The sequence below is a fragment of the Dendrobates tinctorius genome, unplaced genomic scaffold, assembly GCF_039654945.1.
Source record: "Dendrobates tinctorius isolate UK_male_01 unplaced genomic scaffold, ASM3965494v1 ptg000022l, whole genome shotgun sequence".
Taxonomy (NCBI): Eukaryota; Metazoa; Chordata; class Amphibia; order Anura; family Dendrobatidae; genus Dendrobates; species Dendrobates tinctorius.
In genome coordinates, this window is record NW_027361690.1 from 20,545,379 (window position 1) to 20,551,841 (window position 6,463).

Sequence of the window (6,463 nt, forward strand, 5' to 3'; positions counted from 1 at the left end):
CGGCCCGGTACCGAGTACCCCACTGCCCTGGCGTGTGAGGGCGCTCATACTTGTACCTGCATCAGCTGACCAATGAGTCAAGGCAGGGATATGTGGTACAGAGGGCACAAGCAGAGGTGTACTCAGACAGTTCGAGGTCGGGGAAGGCAGCTCAGGTTCAGAATACAAAGTCGAGGTCAGGAGTGAAGAGGTCAGACAGAACATATGTAGAAACCATGTTGGTAACAGGAGGATTAATTTAAATATGTGCTAGACAGGATACTAGGAGGAAAACTACACTAGGAACCTAAGTTCAGGCACTTGTGGAGGGCGCAGCTGCCTAAAATAACCCCTGCTGGCAGCGGATAGGCCAGGGAAGTTAAACTGTGAATGACACATGAGTTAAATTCCTGAAGAGACTGGCCTCGCCTCCCTGTAGTCAGGTTGGGATTCTCAGAAAGAGGAAGATGCAGAATTGCTGCTAGAGCTTGAAGGCCTGAGACTCAGAGGAGCAGAGCAGTGAGTGCAGTGAGTAGAACGACGCTGTGAAAGTGTGTGAGTTACTGGCATGACACTGATCTTTGAATTTCTCCTGCAGATTTTCTTCTGGGAGTCTGAGTCAGTTTTAGGCCACCTTCACACATTCTGATATTTCTGGTACTAGAAAAACCAGTACTGGTGCTATCGGTGCCCGTGTGTAACATACGTGTGGCATTCGTGTTCCATTCTTGCGCCACATCAGTGTGACTCATACCAGTGTCTGGGAAAAACAGTGCAGTTAACGCTGTTCCTACGTGCCAAGTGCTGAATGCAGCTCTCATCATTGTCGCCTGGTCTCCATGCGATTAGTACGTCCAGGCAACGCTGATGGGATTTGGAGTCAGCACCCACTGCATGTGTATATTGTGTATTAAACAAATAAATAATAGAAAAAAGTGGGCTCCCCCTTCATTTTCCTAACCAGCTGAGAGAAAGCTGACTGCTAGGGCAGATGTTACTATTTTGGGAAGGGGCTAATAGCCATAAAGGTTCCCAGCGTATTAATAACAGTTCACAGCTGTTTGCTTAGCCTTTACTGGTTACTAGGGGGACCCCCCAAAAAAATGATGTTGGTCCCCCCTATAATTACTAACCAGCAATGGCTAAATAGACAGCTGCGGTCTGATATTAATAGGCTGGGAGGGGGCCATGGGTATTGGTCCCCTCCTAGACTAAGAACATTAGCTTTCAGCTACCCCAGAAATAGTGCATCCATTAGATGTGCCAATTCTGGAGCTTAGCCTCTACTCTACCCACTTTCTCTGGTGCAGGGCTAGTGGGGTAATAGTTGTGGGTTTGATGCCAGCTTTGGAATGTCAGCTGACATCAAGCCTATGGGTTAATAATGGAGAGGTGTCTATCAGACACACCCATTACTAACTCCTGTGGAGGCAGTGACTGGTGTCCTATGTGAGGGTCGCTATGTGTCCCCCAGGATGCGCACAGATGTATATTGAGGCCATGGGAGTGCATTGCAGTCACAGGTATGACTGTGATTGCAATACAAAATAAAAGTAAGTGTTGGTCTTGGGCAAACTATTTGTCCAAGACAGATTTAAGAAAACCTGCTCTGGGCTTTTATTTTTAAAATGGACTACAGTATGGTTGTGGGGCAGTCCTTTTCCTTCCCGGCCAGGTTTTCCATGTGGCCTACGGCCACAGGTTGCCTGTAAGAGTCCCTGCAGCAGATGGTTGGGTGTGTCAGTTTGGTCTTGCAAGCGTGCAGAGCAGAAGGCTCTGCAGAGCTCCACCTGTGTCTGAGGCAACACAGGGCCAAGCGAAGCCAAAAGGCCTGGCACCCCTCAGTGTACACGGCGGTGTAGTCGTCCACAGCTGCGATCCGCAGGTGGACTGTCTTGTTTCCCGGCTATGATCCGGAGGTGGACTGTCTTGTTCACCAGCTGTACCGCATTTACAGGCACTGCCGACAGCAAACCCCAGCTGTGCCATGTACTCGTCAATGGGTACCAAACGGAGGGTCTCGGACTCGGGGAGCTTAGCGACTCTGGTCCATACTTCCCTTGTTGCCAGGGATAACCCTAAAGGACGGAAAGTGGAGGTGATGGGTATACATGGGGAATTCCAGGAGTACCCGACCGATGAGGTTATTTTTTTTCACACCATGTGGAGACAACATGTGTTGGGAGTGGTGATGACCCTTCCATATGGGACTGTGTTGGAAAGAGGCTTGCCACTATGCTGGTCCCTGTGGGAGACCAGGGTTAACCCTCCCAAGGTAAATGTTCCGGGCGCAGAACCTGAAGATCCTGAGTCAGGGATACCTGCCGTAGGGGTCGCCAACCTAGGGACAGAGTGTAACCCTGATAGGTTTCCACTAGAGGTATTGGCAGGAGAGGTCGAGGAGAGCTCAGCTCCAGGGTCCCACGCAGAGACGCACGTATTAAAAAAAGCCTGGCGGAACCGGGAATGTGTGGTCACGGAGGCAACTCTGGTCGTACCCATGGGGAACCCTCTGGCACCGGCCAAGGACAGATCCGGGGGTCAAGTTAAAATAAAGCTCTTGCTAATCAGCAGCAATGGGAGGCTTGAGTTCTGGTGCAACGGAGTATGGATGTGTTCTCGGAGCTGCCTAGGTGGACATCGGTGAGCCAGCGAGACAGTCACCGAGCCCCAGGTAAGGGTATGGAGGAAGCCGTACTGAGGGTCAGAAGCTCAGTACTTAGGTTACGAAATAGGCTGTGGGGTTGTCAAACCCCAAATAAACAAGGTCAAGGCCAGCCAAAACTGGCTTAATTCTATTGTCAGTCAGGAAAGTGGGTGTGTGTTCTGCAATGGAGAACGAGGAGGTGGTTGGTCACGTAACAAAGTGTGGAGGAGAAATGCAAAAGAGAGAAATGCGCGAGTCACCCGATGGTTCCAGTCCCAACAAAACTTTGGTTTCTCAGCGGAGCATTGGGCGAAGAAGTCACAGGGACATGCGGATGCCCTGTCATGGTCCCCTGTATGGTGGCAAGTGTTCAACCCCATAAGTTTGAACGGGGAGTATGTGAGGCAGTGACGGATATCATATGTGAGGGTCGCTATGTGTCCCCCAGGATGCACACAGAGGTGTCTCAAGGCAATGGGAGTGCATTGCAGTCACAGGAATAGCTGTGATTGCAAAGCAAAATAAAAGTAAGTGTTGGTCTTGGGAAAGCTATTTGTCCAAAGCAGATATAAGAAAACCTGCTCTGGGCTTTTATTTTTAAAAGAGACTGCAGGATGGTAGAGAGGCAGTCCGTTTCCTTCTTGGCCAGGTTTTCAATGTGGTTTACGGCCACAGGTTGCTTGCAAAAGCCCCTGCAGCAGATGGTTGGGTGTATCAGTTTGGTCTAGCAAGCATGCATAGCAGAAGGCTCTGCAGAGCTCCACCTGTATGAGGCAACATAGGGTCAAGCGGAGCCAAAAGGACTGGCATCCCTCAGCGTACACGGCGGTGTAGTCGCCCATGGCTGCGATCCGGAGGGGGACTGTCTTGTTTCCCGGCTGCAATCTGTAGGTGGACTGTCTTTTTTCCAGGCTGCGATCTGGAGGTGGACTGTTTTGTTCCCGGCTGCAATCCGGAGGTGGACTGTCTTTCCTGGCTGCGATCTGGAGGTGGACTGTCTTGTTCCCAGCTGCGATCCGGAAGTGGACTGTCTTGTTTTCCGGCTGCGATCCGGAGGATCATACTTACTTTCTGTGAGTACACTGAACATTAAAGAGACTTTGCTTTGAACTTTGCTGGTTCACTGCCTCATCATTTCACAGTGTGGATAGCGCTGCACTACACCCCATAGTCAAATCTAATGTACACAGAGTAAAGTCCTTTAATTGAGATAAACACTCCCAGACCCTTGTTTACCCATTTAATAACCAAAAAATAAAATATCAAAGGAATCCTCACCTTACCACCGATAATCCATTCATGCCCATGTCCCATGACGATCTGGATGGCTTGGTGATTGATGCGACCTTTAACTATGCCAGCCGGAACACTGAGCTGATGTGAGAACGCGGCTGCCTTTGACCAGTGGTGACATCATTAACCCCTTCACGATCTTGGACGTACTCAGTCTTTGATGGTTCGTACTGACTACGTGCAGGCGACTTTGCACACACAGGAGCTGTGCACACGCGATTGCCACTGGGTGTCAACTGATTCTGACATCCATCACTCAGTGCAGGAGCGGTGCCCACATCGCTCCCGGCACTTTAACTCTCTTAATGCTGTGATCAGAGCTCCCTCTGCACTCCAATCAGTGCCCCCGTGTCATCATCGTGGGGGCCCGATCATTGCCATGGTGACATTATGACGACATCCAGGCTACGGCAAGCCCATCAGACCGTGCATAGAGCACGGTCTCAGGGGCTTGTGTCAGTGCATCACTGACATTTTGTCACGCCAACGCAGGCGGAGCATGGATAGTGAACCAACTAGACCGCAGAGGACTCTGTGGAAGCTGAACCATAGGAACCAGCCGGACAAGGATGTCAGATGAATTAGCAAAGCTTTATTCAGATTATAAAGCAGGAGAACCCCCTGGGCTGAAACACAGAATACCTCTGAGGGAGCTACCGGCGAGCTAACCCCTATACAAGGATACACCCAGGGGCAGACAAGGAAGCTCATGTGCAACAGCTCCAGAGACCAGAGGGTCAGACCCAAACGGGACAGTAGTACTGGGGAAAGGGGGAGCGAGAGGTCCAGGAACCGGAGAATGAGAACCAGCAGGACCCAAAAATACCGTCAGTGTCCGAAGGTAGATGGTAGGTATTCAGGACAACGGCACTAGGGAAAAAAATGAATATTAGTTCAGGTAAAACAAGGCAAGACAGAATAAGCAAGCACTGATCTGGAACCTGAGAACAGCAACTAAGAACAAAACACTAAGTTGCCCAGGCACCACCCAAAGGAAGTGAGGACCTTAAGTATGCACAGACCATCACAGCACAGACAGCCCTAATAGAGAACAGGTGCCTTGCTCCTTTAAGTATGTGCAGGAAGCAGGGCGCAACTCCTAACAACTGTCATGATCCAGGTCTTTATTCTATCCTGGTGAGATGGGATAATTGTATCTCTGGTGTGAGGGCGGCTATTTAGTTGCCATATGTCCTAGGTCCAGTGTCGGTGATAGTTCCGGTCCCTTGGCTAGAGCTGCTGACCTAGGTTACTCTGTTGGTAATCGTGTTTCTCGGTATGCATGCCCACTGTTGTGTGTATGACCCGGCTTATTCCATGACCTGAGTTTCTGTCCTCCATTTTGGTACTGTTTAGCTTGCTCTGATTTCTGATCCCCTGGCTTGTCTCTGATTACTCTTCCATTTTTCCCCTCAGTACTGTGCTCCTGTCTGGTTTTGACTTATTGGCTTGTTTCTGACCACGTGTTTGCTGAGACCTCTGGTACTACGTAAGACTGCTTGTTGCTGACCCCGCTTTTGAAGTTTTTGCTGACACCTGGTGGTAGCCTTGGCTGCAAAAGTGCAGGCTTGCCCTGGGAGTGTGCAATCCCTCCTCCCCTCTGTTGCCAACAGGTGGAGCACATACAAACCTGCATTGCAGCTGCACGACAAGAGCATTTCCAAGAGACCTGCCAAGGGGATGCAGGTTCCTAGCAGAGAATGGAGCTGCCAATAGTCTGGAGCCACGGACAGGGTGAGTGAGGTACATAGCTCCCCGTGAGGAGAGCCAGTCTCTCTGTCCATGAGAGACCGGGCCCACGGCTGAGGGCATCACAGTACCCTCTCCCTTACGCCCCCCTTCTTCACTCCTGCCAGGAACTTTCTAAGGAGGACTGGAGCATTAATGTTCTCCTCAGGCTCCCAGGATCTCTACTAAGTACCAAATCCCATCCAGTCAACCAGAAAGAGCATTTTGTTCCCTCTCCGTTTTACATCAAGTATGGCGTTGACCTCAAAGACATCACCAGCAGACAGGGGAGCAAAAATCTCCAGGATCCCGGAAGTAGCATCCGAGGACGACAGGCTTAAGGAGGGAGACATGAAAAGAATTGTGGATCTGCAAAGAGGAAGGCAACTTAAGCTGGTAGCATACCTCATTGTTTCTACAAAGCACCTCAAATGGACCAATGAACCGAGGAGCAAACTTGTAGGAGGGAACCTTTAGGCGAATGTGCCTAGAAGAGAGCCATACCTTATCCCCAGGTTGGAATGGAGGGGAATCCAGATGTCTCTTGTCTGCGTGATCTTTCATCCGCATGGATGCCCATTCCAAAGAAGCCTTGGTCTCAGACCAGATCTTGGAGAAGTATCTAGTCAGATCCTCGGCTGCTGGATTACTGGAAGTGGTGTTCAAGGGGATAGAAATCCTATGGTGGCACCCATAAACAGTAAAGAACGGAGAATTAGAAGAAGACTCACCGACATGGTTGTTGTAAGAGAACTCCGCTCATGGCAGCAGGCAATCCAGTCACTGTGGTGAGTGTTGATAAAGTGACACAGGTAG